General features: G+C 45.0%; 1 protein-coding gene across 1 annotated transcript in view; it reads right to left on the reverse strand.

Annotated features, from left to right (window-relative positions):
- TAS1R3 (taste 1 receptor member 3) overlaps positions 1-20,292 on the reverse strand; it is an 81,064-nt gene that overhangs the window by 33,945 nt on the left and 26,827 nt on the right. The window lies entirely within an intron of this gene.

The raw sequence follows: 20,292 nt of genomic DNA on the forward strand, positions 1-20,292 counted from the left end.
GCGCAGATGATGGAAAATAGCCAGGTACATATATAGGGAGTATAGGAGCCTAAGAGTAGGCTTCAGTGAAGAGCAAGGTTTTAAGGCCCTTTCGGAAGAGGACAAGAGATTCTTGGTTCCTGAGTTCCAAGGGGAGCTTGTTCCAAAGTCTAGGAGCGAGGGAGGAAAACCCCTTGCCTCCCCATCTCGCATGAGCTTGCTGTCTCTTCTGAAGGGTGCCTTATGAGAGGTCCTTGCTTGGCAATTCCCCAGAGCCTCGCACAGCACATCGATCATGTGGCACATGGATCCCATCAAGGGATAGTTAAAACCAAGAGCAGGATTCTCAGCAAAGTGTCATTTCCCTGGCAGAACATGCTAATTGAGCAGACAGTTTGGCTGTGTGAGCTGTTCCAATTTATGGGGGGCCAAGCAGCCAGCACCAGTTATCACTGAGAAGATTCCCAATGTGCCCTGATACCGGGCCAAGGCAGACTTCTGAAGCCTACCCGATGGATGATGCATGTTGATCAATATCGACGACTACTCCAAGTACCCTGAGGTTGAAATAGTTGCTGGAGAGGTTATACCGAGGCTAGAGAAGAACATATTGTCCCATGAGCTAATTCAGGAGCTGCAACACTGGCAACGCGTCCCCATTTAACAGGCAGGAAATGACAGTATATCTTCATTCTCAATGGACCAAGACTCTGGAGATTTTCTTTTTTTGATAACCAATTTTATTGAATGTTCATGACATGAAAAAAAACAGCAGCCCTGATCATTTCTCTTTTCAGAACATAATATATGGACATAGCTATCATGCTTGATTTTATGCGATCTATATCCTGGCACGATCAGACCCTGGAGAATTATGCCCAGATGGCCCAAGCTAAAGGGAGGTAGAACAATTCAAGAGGACCCTGGTAAAGGTCATTCACATAGCACTTGCAGCAGGACAGACCCTGGAAGAAGCCATCTATATCTTCCTGAGAGAGTATCGACAGATGCCGCACAACTGCCGGTACAACCACCCTATGTGTTGTGTTTAGGACGCAGAGTAATAGACACCATGGTTTAAGTCCCTCCTTTTGGGGACATGTCTTTCTAGCAGAGGGTGAAAAGGAACGTCAAAGGCAGTAGCTGACGGCATGCCCAAAAGCGGGTAATTAAAGTAGGAGACCAGGTGCTAGCGAAAGATAGGTATACAGGGTGTAAGTTCAGACTTCCTTTTGAACCTGGGGCCTGTACAGCGACCAGTGTAAAGGGCACCATGGTGCCAGCCACAAAAGTGGCAGAGATAGTCACAAGGAGTATCTCTGTGTAGGAAGCTGGCTTTGTATATGATAGTACAAATGTAAGGGCACATCATGCAAAAAGTACAGACGCTTATTGGTTTAAGGGCTTAAATTAATACTCCCAAGTAGTCTATTTGTGGCAATGTGGTCGAGCGGCTTAGTCTTATCAGAGAGCAGTGTTTAACATTTGTTGTGCACAGAGTCAATAAATGAGAAACACACTCAAGAAGAAAAGCCAAGACGAATTTGGAAAAATAACATGGAATTTTCTATGATCTTAGACACTAAGGGGTCCATTACGATGTCGGGCGGTTAGCCTCCGCCAGGCTGGGGCTGGCCACCGCCGGCACGGCGGAGGCAAACCGCCCAACATCGCAAGCCCAAATCCCCCCTGCCATATTAGGATGGCGGAGGGGAAGGCGGCGGTGAAAAACACCGCCCGCCTGTTTTCCGCCCCGGTCGCCTTGCGGCCGGCGGAAAACGAGTAACATGGAGGCGGTGTCTGTTAGACACCGCCCGCCATATTACTATGGGCTTTTTTTAATGCCTTTCAGTGGCGGCAAGGCATGCGGTGCTCACTCTGGGGGCCCCCTGTGGGCCCCCAGAGTGAAGGCCAAAGGGGCGTGGCACACAGGGGGGTACCTGTGGTACCCCCCTGCCTTTGCATAATCAAAGAGGCAGGCACTGCGCAGTGCCTGTCGCTTCGAATGTGCAAAGGCTGCTTTTGTTTTTTAACAATGTGGCGGGCGGTGCAGTGAGCACAGCCCGCCACAATGTTAAATTGAGGAATGCGCCCGCCACAGTTGTGGCGGGCGCATCCTAATGCCAATGTCGGGACCCCCGCCCTTTAGACGGGCGGTCCCGATTTCCGCTAGGGTGGCGGGTGGGCAAAGCCCGCCCGCCATCCTAATGTGCCCCTAAGTTCGTCAGAATCAGGTAAATTCTTTTGGAGATAGGAATTTTGACATCAAACAAAAATATAGCAATATACCAGTTTTTAGATAGGAGCCTCAAATGGGTTTTTGTTATCCTATGGGAGAAACATGCACTACAAACATATACCTGCAAGTGTTTCTGGAGGGTGTCTTGTGGAACAGAAGGTGCTTAGGGGCCAAGGTCCAAGAAACCACCAGCAGTTTGGTTTTACCTGCCCTGGTGAGACTGGGTCCAGTGGTGCTGGTCACGTTGGTTGCCTTGAGCGCTACACCTTAAAGTCAATGGAGTGTGCCTGTAAAAGAAAGACTGCAAGTGACGACTTGGGCAAAGTCTAGCAAAACCCAAAAGGGGCCAGCTATTGAGGATCTCAGGGGCAAGGAGACACCATTGGGTTACATGAACTCCGTCAGATCGCTGGCGTTGGAGGTTCTCACTTTTCTTGAGTGACTGGAGAGGGGAAGACAACAGGACAGCAGGGCCACTCTCTGTGCAGGCCTCATTGATGAGTTTGGTGCCAGTTTCGGAGCTGGTCCACTATCGGCTCTTCTTAGTCTTCCTTTGGTTCCCAGGCAGATGAATCTGAGTTTCTGGTGTCAGGGGGACCCCTAAATATTTATCTGCTTGTGAAGGTATTGCTCCGTCATTAGGGGGAACCCCAATTTCGACGATATCCTTATATTGGACCTTACGCCCAAAGGGTTAAATAATCGTCTGCACGCCCTACACCTTTTTGCAGAACTTCATTATTTAAAGATAAATACGGCCAAAAGTCAAATTATGAGTATTTCAGGGAGGAAAAAAAGAAAATATGAGAACTTTGGTTGGTCCGTAGGAGGTCATAAACTGGAGGTGGTTAAGTCTTATGTCTTCCTGGGGAAAATAATATCTGATAACCTAAGTGACAAGCCCCACATCAATAATAATGCCCGGAAGGCCCTGTATCAGGGTAAAAGTTTGAGTGCATTGTACTCTGCCACCGGGAGAAGACATTTCCCTCACATGCAAGAGGTTTTTAGGGCAAAAATCCCGTCATCCCTTCTGTACGGAACTGAAATAGTTGATATAGGGTATTGTTTTTTTTTACATGTTGCAGAAGGAAAAATTCTACGTTTTTTAGCCTCTATTAACACTGCCTGCACAGTGGCATCCCTGAGACTTGAGTTTGGCATCCGTAGTAGCTGGGCGCAGGGTTTGGCAGGGCTAGTGCGTTGGGTAGCCAGTCTGGCCAGAGGGGATGTGGGTACCTTGACACACTTATTGAAGTCGGAATTGTTGGGCACTTTAAAGGAGTTCTCCTCTATTGTAAAGAATTTCAGCAAAGCTGTTGTACTTTTGCAATTGGAGGAGAGCACTCTTTTTACTCTGTCTGCCGTACAGTTAAAATCACTTTTGAAACAGGCCTCGTGGGATCTCAGCTTTAGGCTGGACAGGGAATCTATTCTTGCAAAGAAGAAAGTATCCCCCCTCACTGATACGTGCGTATTAAAACGCATGCAACCCTATGTCGCCTGGAACCTATCACATGGCATACGGCGTTTCTGGCTTCTCTTGAGGCAGGATCTACTTCCTCTTAATAAGCTTATGGCTAAGTGGTATGGTTGCTCTGCAATTTGTAATTTTTGTAACTTGTCTACCCAGGACTTTATACATGTTCTTTTTATATGTCCTGCACTTCGTTTATTTCGTTGTAAGTGGTTTAGACAAATTTGTTTGAAATTGAATATCCTTACAGCCAATTCTTTCTTATGTGCTTTATACAATCCTCCAAATGAAATGTTCTGCTTCAGCATTTTTAATTTTTTTTAATGTTTCTTAGATATCTACTAGTGGGTTTTTATTTAACTGTGTTGTGCTGATTATTTAGTTATTTGGCAAAAACTTGTTAATGTTTGTTGCATTTGTACGAGTACTTTGTATTATGTATTTCTTTTTTTTCATTTTATGTGGGCCTCTTTGGAGTTCCAAAACATAATAAACAAACAAACTTGAAACTTGAATCTAAGGGCATTTAGGGGAGTGTAGGGTAGCAACCAATGGGTTACTTATCCACTGGGGTGACTACACCCCTTCTATGATCACTTCATGTGAGGAGTGGTCATAATCCTGACCAAGAGTTCCTAGTTTCCCCAAAACCAAGATGGTCAAGCCCTTCTTTGAAGGTCCACTTCATGTGGTCCACCTTAGGTGTGTGCCTAGGCTGTAAGCGTGACACGCCTTCTGACTAGCCTGCTCTAGTGCCAAAGGGGCCTCAGGGCAGGGGGCAGCATTCCCCAGGACTGGGGAAAGTTGGGATTGCATTTCAAAAGTGGCAGAGGCGTTGAAGCCTCTGACCTTGATATGCTAAATCATTAGCAAGCCTACTAGAGGAGGTGAGAACACCTTCCTCCGGAACTGACATTGTTTCTGGCCTCTAAGAGCATGGGCTCTCACCTACAGTGGATCAGAAACTTGTCTGTGGTGGCAGGCTGGGCAACACCAGTCAGCCAGCACACTAGTGGACTAGTAGGGTTTCAGGGAGCACCTCTAAGGTGCTCTCTGGGTGCAGGAGTGACTTACCTATAAGACATGCAGTGTACTTGGGCATTGCACACAGGGAGTGTGCAATATCATATTTTCAGAAGGGCGTGTTTCTTTTCACACATTCTGCAGCAGCAGACTGCATGCAGTTTTTGCGTGGGTCTCTTTGGGTGACATAATACATGCTGCAGCCCAGAGGGACCGCCTTTGGTTCCCATGCCCTGGGTACCATAGGTATCATTTACCAGGGACTTACGAGGGTTCTAAAGTCCTCACCAATTGGGTTGTAATTAAACTTTTTTCTTGGTTTTAGGGAAAGAGCTCTGGCACTGGTGCCTGGTTAGCTGGAACCAAGTGCACTACCAATGAACAACATCAGTACCAGTGAGCAAAAGGTGGGGGGGACCATGTCAAAAAGGGACACTCTCCTACACTCTATTTTCAATAACTATTGGCCACCTAGGATCCAAACCCGATCTGAGGGGGGTGTGGGCTGGGGGACAATGGATAACTGTGGAGCTAAAGGAGAGGTTGAGGAAGATGTTGATAGAGGCCTAACTGGGGAGACAGATTTTCCACATACTAATATAGTGTGGGTATGCCCACGTTATAGTCCGAGCTAAGTGAAGCAACTGTGACCTTGCAAGAGGGATTACAATGGTAGCATCCCAGGTGACATGGAGATAATTAAAAAAAAACACACAAGAGTGAGTCGTAGTCAATGAAGCAGCTGTGACCTTGCAAGAGGGATTACAATGGTAGCATCCCAGGTGACATGGGGATAATTTAAAAAAACACACAAGAGTGAGTCATAGTCAATGAAGCCACATATAGCAGCGTGTGTGTCTTTGGCGGGGTGAGCCACATTTCTGTAGACCCTAGCTGCCTTTGGGGCAGACATCTCAGTGCCCATCTGCAATCATTCAGGCTGGACTGTTCCTACTGGAGCAGGGTCAAGACTGATTTACATATAGTTGGGTCCAAACTGAGGAGGTATGGTGTGCAAAATAATGATGGCACCAAGTGATAACCAGTGGCTGAGATAAATTCAAGTATTCCATCCATCACTGTTTTGTATACTTATTGTGAGCAAGAAAAAGAAGAACAGAGGACTGGTCTGTCTGGTTAAATATCCAAACGTTGGAGTTGGAAGTCTCCCACGTTTGGAATTAGGGCCCTCACACACCCGGCAGGGTGTCATATTTCATCATATGGTTCATGCTCCTCGTCAGGCAGGTGCTGTAATGCCTGAAGGGCACCCTATGAGGGGTTCTTTATCGGAGATCTTTTATTCCCAAAGCTGTAAGGTGCGGTGCAAGTATAGGGCCCAATAGTGTAAATGAGTGTAGAGGGTGTGAGGGAATGTGAGGGCAATTTAAAACAGGACTCAGTGATATCCAAATTAATTTTAATCAGCGAGTCCACTTGTCCTGGCTAAAAATTAATTTGGCACACCACTGGTATAATGATCAGGGGTGGCTAAAAAGTGAAGGTCAACATGTTTCTTGCCTAGGTTGTCACTACAGCGATCAATTGGCAATTGATCAGGACCATGAGTAAAATACCTATCTACACAGTGGTTGGTGTCCTCGTTAGTATCAAGGGTAAACCAAACACTCAAACAACCTAACAGTGAGGGACCTTGTAGTGATACCGACCTGGAAAGCACAATGAAATACATCAATGGAAATCCTCTATACAATCAGCATGCAGTAAAGTTCTAATCATGCTATTAGTTAAAAACGTGTGTGACGGGCGCTGTGGAAAGATAAAAATGACTGGCAGGCAGGTACAAAAGGGGGGCAGGCAGGTGGCACATCTAGGAGCTTAGGCATACAAGTCGGCTTGTCAATCACCATGGTATGGGGTAAATTCTATAAAAACTCACCCATCTGGGGTGGTTCACCAGCTGCATCGATTGCTGGTAGAGGGAGCGTTAAATGTTTTTAATGCCCTGGTGTATAAGAAACAATTGATACGAAATAATAATCTACCAAACAAATATGAAAGAGGTGCAGCCAAATTAAAGTAAACTGACATCAGCCAAGTAGGAAGTATCCCCATGAAGAACGCTGGGGTGGAGTACTTACAGTTAAGCAGCGGTTCTGTGACCAGGCGACCTACCCTTGCTCTACCAGATCGGCAGAGTGAGTGGAATCATTTGCAGCTCGATGAAATACTCGCACCAGTGCACCGGCTGGTCTCATCGGGGTGGGCTGGTGCAACATGAGTGAATGGGCGTGATCTGCAAGGCAGTGTGGTGCATAGCAGTGACACATTCATGTGTCAGACCTTGTCTCGAAAAAGTAAGCACCTTATTGGAGTAGGGTCAAGACTGATTTGCATGTAGCTGGGTCCAAACTAAGGTGCCGTAGTGTGCAAAATATCAATGAATTGAAATGTGGACTTGAGTGATTACCAGTGGCTGAGATTAATTCAAGCATTCCTTCCATCACTATTTTTAGGGCTCGCGCCTGCGTTGCAGTGTGCAGCTCTGTCCGTGCAGCGAGAGCCCTTTTGTATTGGGTTTTGAAAGCTGCTCACACGGTCGTGCGTGTGAGCAGCTTTCCGCGGCTGCCATTTGCTTTCGCATGCTTTTTTTAAAAAAAGCCAGCACGCAATTGGGCAAAGGTGGGCGCATGTCCTGCCTTTGCTCCCCCCATTCTCGACAGTGGCCAGCACGTGCAGCAGCGCGCATTCGCCTTGCTGCCGCACTCCCTCCCCCGCTCCTCTGTGGTGCGCGCGCACCACCAATTTCGATTCCTGGCCCTGCTCGTCTGTGGTGCACGCGCACCACTGGTTCTCACTGGTGGCTTAACACTTGTTTCCCCTTGTGTTGTCCAAGTTTCCCTGCTCCTAGCCCACCCAATGCCCCCCTTTTCGCTTTCGCTACCTTCTACCATCTGGGAAGCTTGAGAACGGAGGCTACCATACGGCGTGCACTCCTGCTGCTTTACCGTGAAGTGCGTATTCCTTTTAGGTAAGCTTTCGCACTCAAGCGACGTGTTTTCTGTGCAGAATCAACTTTAAAATCGGAAGATAATGCTATGTATTTGCACAACTTTTTTGCACACACTCATTGGCCACATTCTCTGCATGGTATCAGCGGTGCCTGAGCAAGATGGTGGCCGAGCAGGAAGGGGGACCAGTGCGCTATTCTCCTCCTTTCCCATCTTGCTGCCACCTTCATTCCCTACAAATGCAGTGTGTGTCTCTCTGTTCTGACAGGCGCTGAGGCCAAAGGGCAGCCCTTAGAAGCCGGGGGAGTTAATCCGGAAATGTTTACTGTTTGTGGCATCCACAGTGCTGCCAAGCATGGATCCGGAGCATGTGATACTCCTCTCCTGTATATAGTTCTCGAACTTACGAACAGCTGTGTTTTTGGGCCTGTTTCGTGCGAGTTGCGGAGCAGGGGGAGGTGGGGTGGTGTCAGGGCTCTTATCAGCTCCCAGGGGCAGCTGTCCGAGGGCATGGGTCGTCTCTTGGAACAGTAAGTTTACATAAAGTTGTTGAGGGGATGAGGGGGCTTACCACAGCCGCAGGAAACTCGGGCCGGCATCGGATCGATGGATTTCAGATGGACTGTTTGCCCAGTTTGCATTGCATTCTTTACAATCCTTGCACCTTGAGGCCAATGTAACCTCTTGTTGGTGAATTCTGGACCTTAAACTGTTTATTTTTCATAGGTGAGAAGAGGCCACTCGAGCCGTGTTGGGCAAGAATGATTATGACAGAGTGCAGAGAGTAAATCTGACTTTCAATCTTGTAAGCAAGGAATTGTTGGGAAGTTTGTCATGAGATCAGTAGCCTTTAGCTCGATGTTGGTTGGAAGTACATTATCAAAAACACTTTACTTAGGGAAGCTTTTGCTATTAAAATATGAAGTGTAGTCTGGATTCCTTTATAGGTTAAATTGTGCGTTCGCTTTTGTACTCTTTGCCTAGTGTGCAACTGAATACATTTTTTTCTCTACATCTAGAACGATTTCTTTGATCACATCATATTGATTTGGCATACCCTTTCTGTTGAAAAATATGCTAATTTCCTTGTAGAAAGAGAACTACACACAGCGCATCCTTTAGTGTAAATCTGGAAAGATGAAAACATATAATCCATGCTCCTGTATTGTTCAGAAGACCAAATGTTGATTCAGTAGTACTGCGTGGGGTGAGTGTTCACACTCATTAGCTAATAGTGCGCACACTTGTATTGTGCACATCTATAAGACTGTTAACACACAATGACTGAGGGATCAGTTATAGGTCTTTCACAGAGGGCCCAATCAGCACTCGCACATCACGTGAGCTGTGCCACCAGCAACAGGGGCCAGACTACAGAAACGTTACGCTGGTGGAAAAAAAAAGAAAAAACACACCATACACCATTTTCCATAATTTGTACTGCTTCTATAATAAGGAATGGGCAATTGTATTTGCATGTGTGCAAAGTAGAGAGGCAGGCCTCGTGTGTGATATATGCTGCCCTTGGTTAGCTTAGTTGTTTAGCTACTTGTTGGACACACATACATGACCATTCTCGACTCATTCTTTCATCACCCTAAGTGTATAGTTGCCTGAATCAGCCTAAGAGCAACACTAAACGCCTGGCATTTATTATTAATTTGTCCAAGTGTGTCATCTGCATTGCACCTAAATTGTAAATTAAAACAAAATATACACCATGTCATGGTGCATCTGTATATGTATGTACAGAAACATAAACCCCAATGTGCCAGCCCCTTTCCTGAAGTTCGCAGGTTAACATAGCCATAGTTTTACTGTTCAGTTGCTGTAAAAGCTTAAAATATGTTATTGTGTGCACTTTCTATCTTTAATTAATCACTCCACTGCATAAATAAAAAAACATTGCCATTTACTATGCCAATAGCTCCAACTCCAACAAATGCAAGACCTATTGCATTGCAAATGCTTGTTTATACTTGTTGTTGCACGGGTATGCCCAGATGTTGGTCCTGTGCACACTGTGTCACTGGAATCAAGATTTACCCTGCTGACTAACCATTAACTATGGGGAAACTGGTCCTGGGGTGCTTGTGTTCCGGTTAAAGGAAGACCTGGCTTGGCAGTTCAGGCTGGACTGTTTCTATTGGAGCAGAGTCAAGAATGATTTGCATGTAGCTGGGTCCAAACAACAATGAATTGGGATGTGATTAGTTAAGGAGTGCATTGAGGCTCTTTTGGGAGGCATATCTGAATTTAGGGGCAGTGTTTTAGTGGATGAGCAGTGCATACTATTATCAACATGGAGACAAAATTAATTTGGGACTCCTAATAATAATGCATGCAGGGGTTATCAGACTTCTATAGTGTGTTTCCAATTAACCTAAATGGATGATCTGTTGAAGGGGTCAATGAGACGATGCAGGAGTGGTAATTAAGATTCTTGACTTCCTACTAAGGTTCAGCCTAGTAGAGGCAAGAGGCAAGGGTGGTGGTACTGTAAGGTTGGTCTCAATATCTTCTAGGGATTGAGACAGTGTTCTTTAAAGAGATATAACAATGGAAAGATCCGACACATGCAGGGGAAATATGTCTTGTCCCCGCTCTGTGACCAGCGCAGCTCCAGAGGAACTATTTTGTTTTGGAGATCAAAAAACAGATTTATAGAATATTGTAGTAGCGGCAACCCAGTGGCTAAGGCTGCTGTATGAGGAGAAAAAGCACATATTTGCCAAGAGGAGCCTGCCCGGGGCATTAAAAAGTGATGGATTTGAGGTACCTGACCATCCACATTGACTGCTAACTACAGACCCTATCTGGCCATTGTTTGACCTTCTTAGATTCCAAAATAAATTAAACTAAGCATCATGTCTGTGACATACTTTCATCTGTGTCGACTCTGTTACTTCTTTTTTCCTTCTACCTCTCAATCTTGGGACGTGGGTGATGAGTAATTTTAAAATGTATAAAGGTAAATGTGTTATGCTTGAAAATGTGTTTTCTTTTGACTGCCTGCATCTGAATAAGAGCTTATAATATTGTTTATGAGTTTATGGGCTAGATATGTATTATGTTGTGCTGTTCTTGCCTACTAAAACATATTAAACAAAATAAGAAGAAAACATCTGAGGCACCCATTTGGGCATGCATGTATGTGGCACTTTTGCTCCATTGACTGGGGGCAGTGTCACAGCTTTAGTAAGAAGACTAAGCACAAAAGGTTTCTGAGGGAAGTGGAAGTGCAAGGGACCCCTTTTTCAAGGAGGTAAGGCCCGTATTTAGTTAGGTTTTGCGTCGCCCTTGCGGTGAAATTTATCAAGCCACGCAAGGCCCCCTTGCATGGCCCAGCACGGCTGGATACATCCAGGGTAAACCAAGGCACCACATACGCTGACTGGTGTTACTCTGCCCGAGGGAGGCATTCCATGGGTGGAACGTGGGTATTCCCACACATCCACCCATCGGTTTTGGTGCATGCCAAGAATTACTATTAGTGGTAGACCTGAGAATGCGTCTAAATGCTACTCTTCCTTAGGTGAGGCGTAACAAAGGAAAATATCTTTATATATTCTCTTTTTTTTCCTCTTACTATGTGTGTTGCATTCTGTAGCACACATAGAAAGTGGAAATGCCTATGAGGATTAGTTCTGTGCAGGAGGTGTTCCTTCCTGTACAAAAGCAAACCTGCCTACACCACAGCCACCCTGGCAACATAATGCAAGGATGCCTGCGTTGGCGCTATGCTGCCAAAATTGCGCCAGCGCTAGGAAAGGACAAGAATGCTCTGTATAATGTTAAATATGCCGCATTCCTGCCCTTTCCCTTTCAAACAGTGCACAAATGGTAGCTTTCTGCAGTGCGCTACGTGAAAGATTGATAAATCTGCACCCAAAACTGCACCAACAGGTTTACTTCGTCAAATGGGTGCAGATCTTCAAGTTCAGAAATGTTTTCCAGGTTATGCCTGGAAACCTACACCAGTCGCACCCTTCCAGGCATAAATCTAGAAAAGATTTTTGAATTTCACAACATGCATATAGTTTCAAAGACAATAAAGAACTTACAAGTACACATTCAGTATGTTCTCATAGACAAACGACTTCCTCTTCCAGCCCCACTCCTCACCACTGTTCTGGGGAGTGTTTATCTGCCCTCACCAACATACCAAGTGATTTACTGCTGCTTTTGACAGGTGCAAATCTCACACCATTACCTTGAAGTGTATTCCTGCACTGGAATGTCCTCTTCAAACCCACGGGAAGCTATTTTCTCACATGGTAACCTAATGTAAGTACATTTATTTATGAGTTCAAAACCAATGTTCCTAATTTAACAAAAGAGGTTTTGCACTTATATATTAGTTAGTTGCACATTTAAGTTGACTTACCCGCCCAAAATAGTTTTAACAATTAGGTCCACAGTCTTTCCTCATAGGACTGTAGAAAAAGAAAGAGAGTCACCCTTACTCAACCACAAGGGAACAGGGAAAAAGATCAAATCAAAAAACAGTGTTGCATTAAAGACTCGAGAGTAGGTAATGTCTGGGATATTGGGGTACCTAAAAGAGGAGGCCGTACTAACCTCATAAAATGATGAAATAAATACGGAAAGGAAGCCAGGGTTAGAATACTAATGTCGAACAAAACGCTTACGCGACGATAGGTAATATGTTCCTTGTGGGAGCAGGTTGTCGAGAGCTACCAGAGCCATAGGGGATACGTGCAAGTCAGTAATAAATATAACCAATCAATAGAGAATACTAAGAGAAAGCGCTGGCAATATAAATATATGGTATCACAGGTCAGATGTCGGCAGGGCGTAGTAAACAATCTGCGCATAGTGAGGAACCGATAACAACGCGTGTTGGGACATAACTGAGCAACAATACAACACCGTATACATAACGTGTTAGTTAATAACAGAGCAGCAAAGAGCCTTTATTGATTTAAGCAATTTGGGGCAATCAGATGAGATAATAGAACGATAGCCCGAAAATTAATAACTGCACCACGGCCTTATCCTACAAAATAGTGAGATATAATCTTTCCATTTGCAGGAACCTGTAAGTGGGATAATTGAATAACCCCCAATACAGAGGAATATGAGCTATCAAGTTAGAGCACAGAGAGCAAAGGAGAAGTGCCTATATTGAAGATAAAGCGGTAAGTGAGGATATCTGTTAAAAATAATGATTGAGGCGGGACTGTAACGCCTGGCAAAATACATAGGCCTCAGCCTAGGGAATTTATCGAATTTTACCTTCTTGGCCTAGGTATTACAGACCACTGTGAGGAGTCGAGAGGGAATCACCACCTCTTTTTTACATACACTGTGAGGTAAAGACAGTGAAAGCGTTTGAGGAGATATCTCCCCTGTTTAGAGTAAGTACAAAACATTAGGACTACTCTACTTAATTAAAGAATGATAGGAATTCGAAGAGTGATATAGGCCTTTTTCTCCCGCACCAGGCATTTCATCGTAATAGCTGATGTGAACAGTTCACGCTATCTAACTGAGAAGTGAGAAGTGGCACGTTTAAGGCTGTCAATAAGGTGTGTGGTGAACAACCTCTGTAGTATCTAAGGATGTGGGAGCAGATGGTAGAATGCATTTTCATTATTATTTTGAAGTAAAGAGAGAAAGTGACAGAATGATGGGTGAGAATATCGAGTAAAAGGGATGAGTGCGAGAATGGTACTATAACTAAAAGTGGGACCCACAAATAAAAAGCACAGGTATAGAAAGGCAAGCCTCCTAGAAAGACGTACTATAGTATATTATGCCAAGGAGTCCTACTATCAAGATCAAATCGATTTAGAGTATTTAGAATGTATTTTCTTGAAACATATAATGCCAAGAGTAATTGGTGATTATGTTTTATTTTTGAATTCATCTCAACAGATTGTTTTTAAATTGTCCTGAGGAAGGTGGTGCGCACAGCAGGATCCACCGAAACGCGTCGACACATTTGTAATGTATTTTTATTTGTGAATTTTTATATAATATGTTCTTTTTGTACACGGTTGAATACAAAATGTCTATTTGCTGAATACAGAATGTTTATTTGATGTATGTACTGCATCTAGTGTGATGAAATCTGGACTTTGATACAAGAATAACTGCATGACTAACTGATCAAAATCAGAATAGTTTGTGGTTTTTTGTCTTCATAAATATAAAAATAAAACAAAGAGAATTTTCTTTTGCCTACGTATTTACCTTCTGTAGATTGTAAGTGCTTTTGTGGTTTCACTTCTAGTAAAGACTTTCAATAGCTGAATGAATGATTAGAGTGTCAGATGAACTCTACAGGTCCATAGGAATAGATCTGAGTGAGGAAGGTGCTGTATTGTTGTTTGAAGGTGAGACAACCAAGGGAATCACTTGTTTTTGATTTCCTCATAGGACCACATTGTACACAGTTGCCCCTGTTATTCTGTTTATATTCTCCTTGAACACTTGATCACACCATCCTTCAAACAGTCAAATAGGGGTTGATGACACACTGAGCACAGTAGCGGCTGCTACCAGACGGGGATGGTGAGGCGGGGGATGAAAAAAAAGAAAAAAGGACTTACCTTTAGCGGCCGGCTGCCGCCTCTCCTCTGTCCTCATCATCTTCTGTCTTCCTGGGAGCCTGTGCATGTTCCTCACCAGGCTGTGTCATGTAGGCTGGTAGGGAACATGGAAAGTGCACATGAACTGGGCCGGCAAAACAGTTCATGCACACTTAGAGAGAGCAAACCACTCCTCCCCATCTCTGCTGGCCAGCCCACTGCCTGCAATAGGAAAAGTAAAATGATGACGGTACGTTATCATCATTTGTTATTTTTCCTTTTCAGCAGTGGGGCGATGCTCCTCCTCCTTAGCCGAAGAGCTGCACTGATTGAGAAGGATAATAGTACCCAAGACCTAGGGGTATACAATAGTGGCTCACTAGAGACCAGCCCAATTTCCATCCCACTCAGCAATTGAATGAGACGTTTGACAAGGGCCCACACAACTGTGAAAATGCACCATCCAGTAACCGACCTACAGCATCCCTGTGATTGCACACTGCACTCAGAGTGCAAGTCCGTCGTCCACGGTGATACCACTGTGTTTTAAGAACAGGAAGCACACAGCTCCTCAGATGCACCTCTGTGTTACCCAATGCCTCTGGGACATGACACTGTGCAAGTGTTTTCAAGTTAATTCATATGGGTATGTAATTAATTAAAGATAAATTGTAATGTTATTGAAGTTGAAGTGAACTTTAATTTACATACTTGGGTTCTTTTATTGCAAAAACTGCATTTTTCTGAAAACCTATATTTCTCTTAGACTTGTGAAATATTGAACATATTTCACAGTACCCTGTGAAATATGGAAAAATATGTATCATCACCATCAGAATGGCAGTCTCAAAAACATTGCAGAGCTTTACAATTGTCTGTTGTTTCCCAAAAAAGCTATTCAGAAAAGGAAAACACATTTACATTCCGATTTTAAGTAGTTATTGTTAGCTGCTCACTACTAAGATCCTTTCTAAAGACGTCTTCCTTCTAGAGGTAGAGGGCCAGATTTAGGAAGGTTTTGTGTCGGATTTGCATTACTTTTTTAACGCAGACCCAACACAAATTCTTTTTTGGCATTTACAAACCAACGCAAATTAGTATTCGGTATTGGTTTGTAAGAAAAAGTAACGCAAATCAGTGCAAAGATCTGCTCTGCATTCTTCTGCATCAAGGGAGCTTTCCATTGGTGGTACTTGGGTGTTGCTGTGCTACCACCCAGGGTTTTGTGACGCAAAACCCTATCTACTAATGATAGCAGACATGGTTTAGCTGCAAGATGGCTTGGCAGTTCGGTCTGGACTGTTCCCATGAGGCACAGGGTCAAGACTGATTTGCATATGGCCATGTCTGAACTGGTGTGGCTTGGTGAGCAAAATAACGATGGATTAAACCCAGATCTGTGACTGGGGGTGAATGTTTAGCCATTGTGCAACATTTCGTCCATCATCTTGTGTGTTTTGCTGTTCACCCCATGTGGGAAGGGTATGCCCAGACGTGGGTCCCTTGCTCACTAAGCCACTGGAGTCAAGCTATCCTGGCTGAAGACGGCTGATAGCCAGAAACCGGTCCTAGGATGCTTGATTCTGGTCCAGGGAAGACATGGCTTGGCAGTTCGGTCTGGACTGTTCCCATGAGGCACTGGGTCAAGACTGATTTGCATATGGCCATGTCTGAACTGGGGTGGCTTGGTGAGCAAAATAACGATGGATTAAACCCAGATCTGTGACTGGGGGTGAATGTTTAGCCATTGTGCAACATTCCGTCCATCATCTTGTGTGTTTAGCTGCAAAGATTAACACCACTTGAAAGCAAGCGTTATAAGGAGAAATGTTTTTATTCCTCCTTACTTTTCATGAGTTCCACTCTGTACAGCACAGAGACGAAGTAGGAAAAGTCTTACAAGTTGTCTAGGCATGGAATTTTGTACTGGAAGTGAAACCTATACTAGACTAATGCACACACTATGGCAAAAAGGTGTTTGTGAGTGGCATTATGTGACAGATTCATGTGCCGTTGCTAGGGAGAGGGGATGATGGTGCCATATCTCCCTAGATTTGGTGCACTCCTGCTCCCTACGTGTCACGCAGCGCAGCATTTTTGCCTGCTGCGCTGCTTTGTGAGACACATTTGTAAATCTCGGCGTGAATGTTTTTTAACAACACAAAAGGTGTGTTTTCTAAAATTTAACATTCTTAAGTATTTTTCTCTTCTTATTACTATGAACAATTAAACAGTATAATCTAGTTGTCTACTTAAGGTTTTCAATAAATCTTTCCTTGTTTGAAAAACCCACTGTTATTCAAGGTACCTGTCTCAAAATAAACATGATATATAAAACACAAACAGGGTACTGTTGAAATGGAAATATGGTGATGGGCTTGTGCCCCTACCCTGAGTACCCCAGCTGCATAGATATCTGGACCCCTGGTATTGATTTGGGGTCATTGACAAACACAGATCATGCTACGGCACCATGACCTAGGTCTGTCTCATGGTAATGCAGTGTTGTCAGACCAGAAGGGGCGCACCAACAGCTACACTCATGGTGCTACAGGGCTACTGCCTATGCCAGGAGTGGCCCAAGAGCAATGATGGCCTGTTGTCTTTTTCATGTGAATCAGTACTCTGAACAGGCCTTTTTGCCTGTGGCACACGGAAGTAGTGTTTAACGGTTCACTCATATAAATTTCCGCTGCAGTGTACTTAACGCATCCTTGGCCTGCAACTGTGTGTAGTGCTGGCTAGCTTGTGATATGTGCATGTGTGTGCTGTATGTGTGCCTGTGTGTGGTACATAAAATTGAAGCTTTGGGTTCCATTTTGGAAGCCCCGGTTCTGGAAAGGCTAGTTTGTAAGGACTGCAAACCCAGACAGGAGATGTGCATTGATGACATTTCTAAGGCATCCACGCTCCAGGAAGTGAAGCAGAGCATCCTCTGTGCACATCAAAGGTCTCTTTGACTCAAAGAAGATTTACTGATCAGTGGGCCTGGGCTCATTGTCAGATAAAACTGTGGGTCTGATAAGGTTGGCACTGTAGGGTCTGGAAAATGATAATAGTAGGGAAGCCTTAGGTCTTCAAAAGTTTGTGAGGTATATATTAGTGAAGGCTGACAGCCAGGAGTAGTGATCCCCGGTTACTCCCTTGGCCTGTGTAGTGGGGTCAGTTGAAACCGAAGAGTCTCTTGCTGTGACAGAAGAGAGGGTACTTCAAAGAGCTGACACCCACAACACAAATTTCAAAAGATCGGACACTAAATTACATCTGTGACTGGATACGGACTATAAAAGTGAGAGCATGAGTCCCACAAGCTGTTCATCAACATGGAAAGAAGATCACCAAGTCTTCCAGCTGTTGGACCTCCGACTCAGGACCAAGGTCTGCTAATCTCCCAACTAGGTGAGAGCCCATCACCCAAGAACTCAAGTCCACTACCCTTAAGCCTGGAGCACTGGCCTTCTCCCTGCCTGCCAAGCCCATAGGGTGCTATGAGGAGGAGGAGAGTGCCTGGAGAGAGTGAGGTCCAGTGGGCATGCTGTAGATATACTGTAGAGTGGATCCCAGTGAGAGAAGTGGGAGATGTCTGATCGGGATTGGAGCCTTGCAAGAATGTGGTTCATCCACACCTCTCATAGAAAGCTGGAAACCCCCTCCCCGTATGCCAGGTGGAGGCCACCATGAAGTGTAGAGCCTTTGTCCTTACTGTTGAAATTCTGTGACCTGTATGCCATGTGGGGGCCAACAAGTTTATAGTCCCGGTCCTTGCTTGAGTAAGTCAGCTAACCCGTAAGCCAGGAGGGGGCCATTGTGAAGTTTAGTGCCATCACTCTTGTGGTGGAGTAAGTAGACTACCCCTGTATGCCAGGTGGGGACCACCCTGAAGTTTAAAGCCACACCCTTGCTGTTGATAGTTGGCAACCCCTTTATGCCAGGCGAGGGGCACTATGAAAATTAGGGATGTTGCCCTTACTGGAGAATGTTGGCTACCCTCAGGTAAGCAGGAGGGGGCCACCATGAAGATTAGGGCAGTCACCCTTATGATGAAGTAAGTGGGAGACCCTTGTATGTCAGGTGGGGGCCACCGTAAAGTTCAGGGTAATCGCTTTGGAACATTGTGCCATTACGATCCCTTACGAAGGATCAACTAAGAGGGAACTGACCAAATGTAAATGTAAATGTACATGTATTTATATAGCGCAAATCACCGACACGGTATCTAAGCGCTTGCTTAGGGAACCCGTCCTGGTATTCCCATGTGAGAAACCCCGGCAGGGTGTCCACAAGGTGAAAGCCAGGAATCCCGCCGCGAGGGGCCGTAGTGGAGATTAAGCAAGCTATTGCCCAGAGTCGCAGAGTGTGACCCCGTGAGTTGAGTAGGCTACGGAGCGAGAATTGTCGAGTCCGTGGAATTTTGAGCCCGAGACCCGCCGAGGCGGGGAATCGAACCCTGGTCCACGGTCGATCTCAGCTTCCAGGTCTGCCGCCTCTTACCACTGAGCCACGCTTCTCCACCCACTGAGCCACGCTTCTCCACGAGACCAATGCCAGTGGTAACACTTACCGAAAACCAAGGTAGCTGTAGAGGGAAATTCCAACACTGCTGTGAGCCATCCAAGAAGTGGGGCAACCCTGAACCGTCATCCAGAGCAGACTGTGAGATGCCGCAGCTCTCATGCACTGTGATGCCAGAGCCCAAGAAGACACATACCCATTTTCCCTGAAAAGGCTGGGTCAGGTAAGCCTGTTATAGGCCACTAGGCTTTGCTGGGACTCGCGTTTTAATGCCAGAGAAATACTTTGTTGCATGGTTACAAGCATGGGACACATCTGAAAGTTGCCTCCATTATCGAATGGGAAATAACCAGCCCAGTTAGAAGGGAAAGGGGAGCTCAGGGGTACTGCCCAGGATGACACTAGAGTTGCAATCTTAAGAACCTGTGGATACTATTTAGTGTGTTTTTGATATACATTGTGTGCCTGTATTGAATACTACTCTCATCACAAAAGCAAGTATTTGACTGGACAATCTGCTTATTGGCCTTACTGTTCATATGTTGAGTCTTGCGCCTGTTTATGCCATGCACCTACCTCCTGCCCAGGAACCCTTGAACTGCTCGACCGGTGCAGTCACTGAGACTCATTTAGAGTTTCCCCACCTCCCCATTTGCTGATACCAGGGTTACCAGTAACTCTAAGTGTGGTGAAAAGTTGGCCCATTATGTGATATATCATCAGGGTTCACTAAGGAATATAGAATTAAAGGGGAATCTATAATTCCTGGTCGCAAATCTCCATGTGAAAGATAAGAGATCTGTGGTGTTCCTTGGATCTTATAATTCTGATGTTACATCAGAATTAAGAGGTCCCATGTAATGTGCTCCAATCTGTCCTATCTCTCTCTCTCTCTCTGAGGGGCATATTTATGAACAAGTCATGCAGTGCAGCGCAGGAAGTCACCTTGCTACGCTGCACCGCGTGACAGGAAAAGGGCAGGAATGGGTCGTATTTAAGGCAATGCGGAGCACTCCTGCCTTTTCCTCTGCGCTGGCGCCCTTTAGGCAGCCTTGAACTCCCGCCATGCAGTTTTCTCATCAATAATTTTACAGCAAATATTGCACTGATATTATCAATGATGTCATAAAAGATATCTAAAAGATATATAATTAGCAGTGCATGGCGAGGGCGCAAGTTATAGTTACTTGAGATAATTCTAACTATAACTGCTGAATTGCTATGGTTTTGTGTGTGTAAAACAGAAGCTAACTATAACGGCCTTGTAACCTTTGGTTTTTTAGTGAATTTTAAAGTTTTTTTAAATTCTATATCCTAACGATAACGTCCCTGTAACATTTGTTTTTTTCAGTAAAATTCTAGGTTTTTTTTAACATAAAGTAACATTTAATTACTGTACGTTAATCCAAACACCACCATGCATGACCTTCAGCCATGCACGGCGGGAGGTTGGCCACTAACCCCCCCAAGCAGCCAACCCCCTGCTGCAGCCAAGCCCTGTGGCTAACCCCCCAAAAGCAGCCAACCCAGGAG

This window comes from Lissotriton helveticus, chromosome 5_1 (genome assembly GCF_964261635.1).
Source record: "Lissotriton helveticus chromosome 5_1, aLisHel1.1, whole genome shotgun sequence".
In the NCBI taxonomy this organism is placed as follows: domain Eukaryota; kingdom Metazoa; phylum Chordata; class Amphibia; order Caudata; family Salamandridae; genus Lissotriton; species Lissotriton helveticus.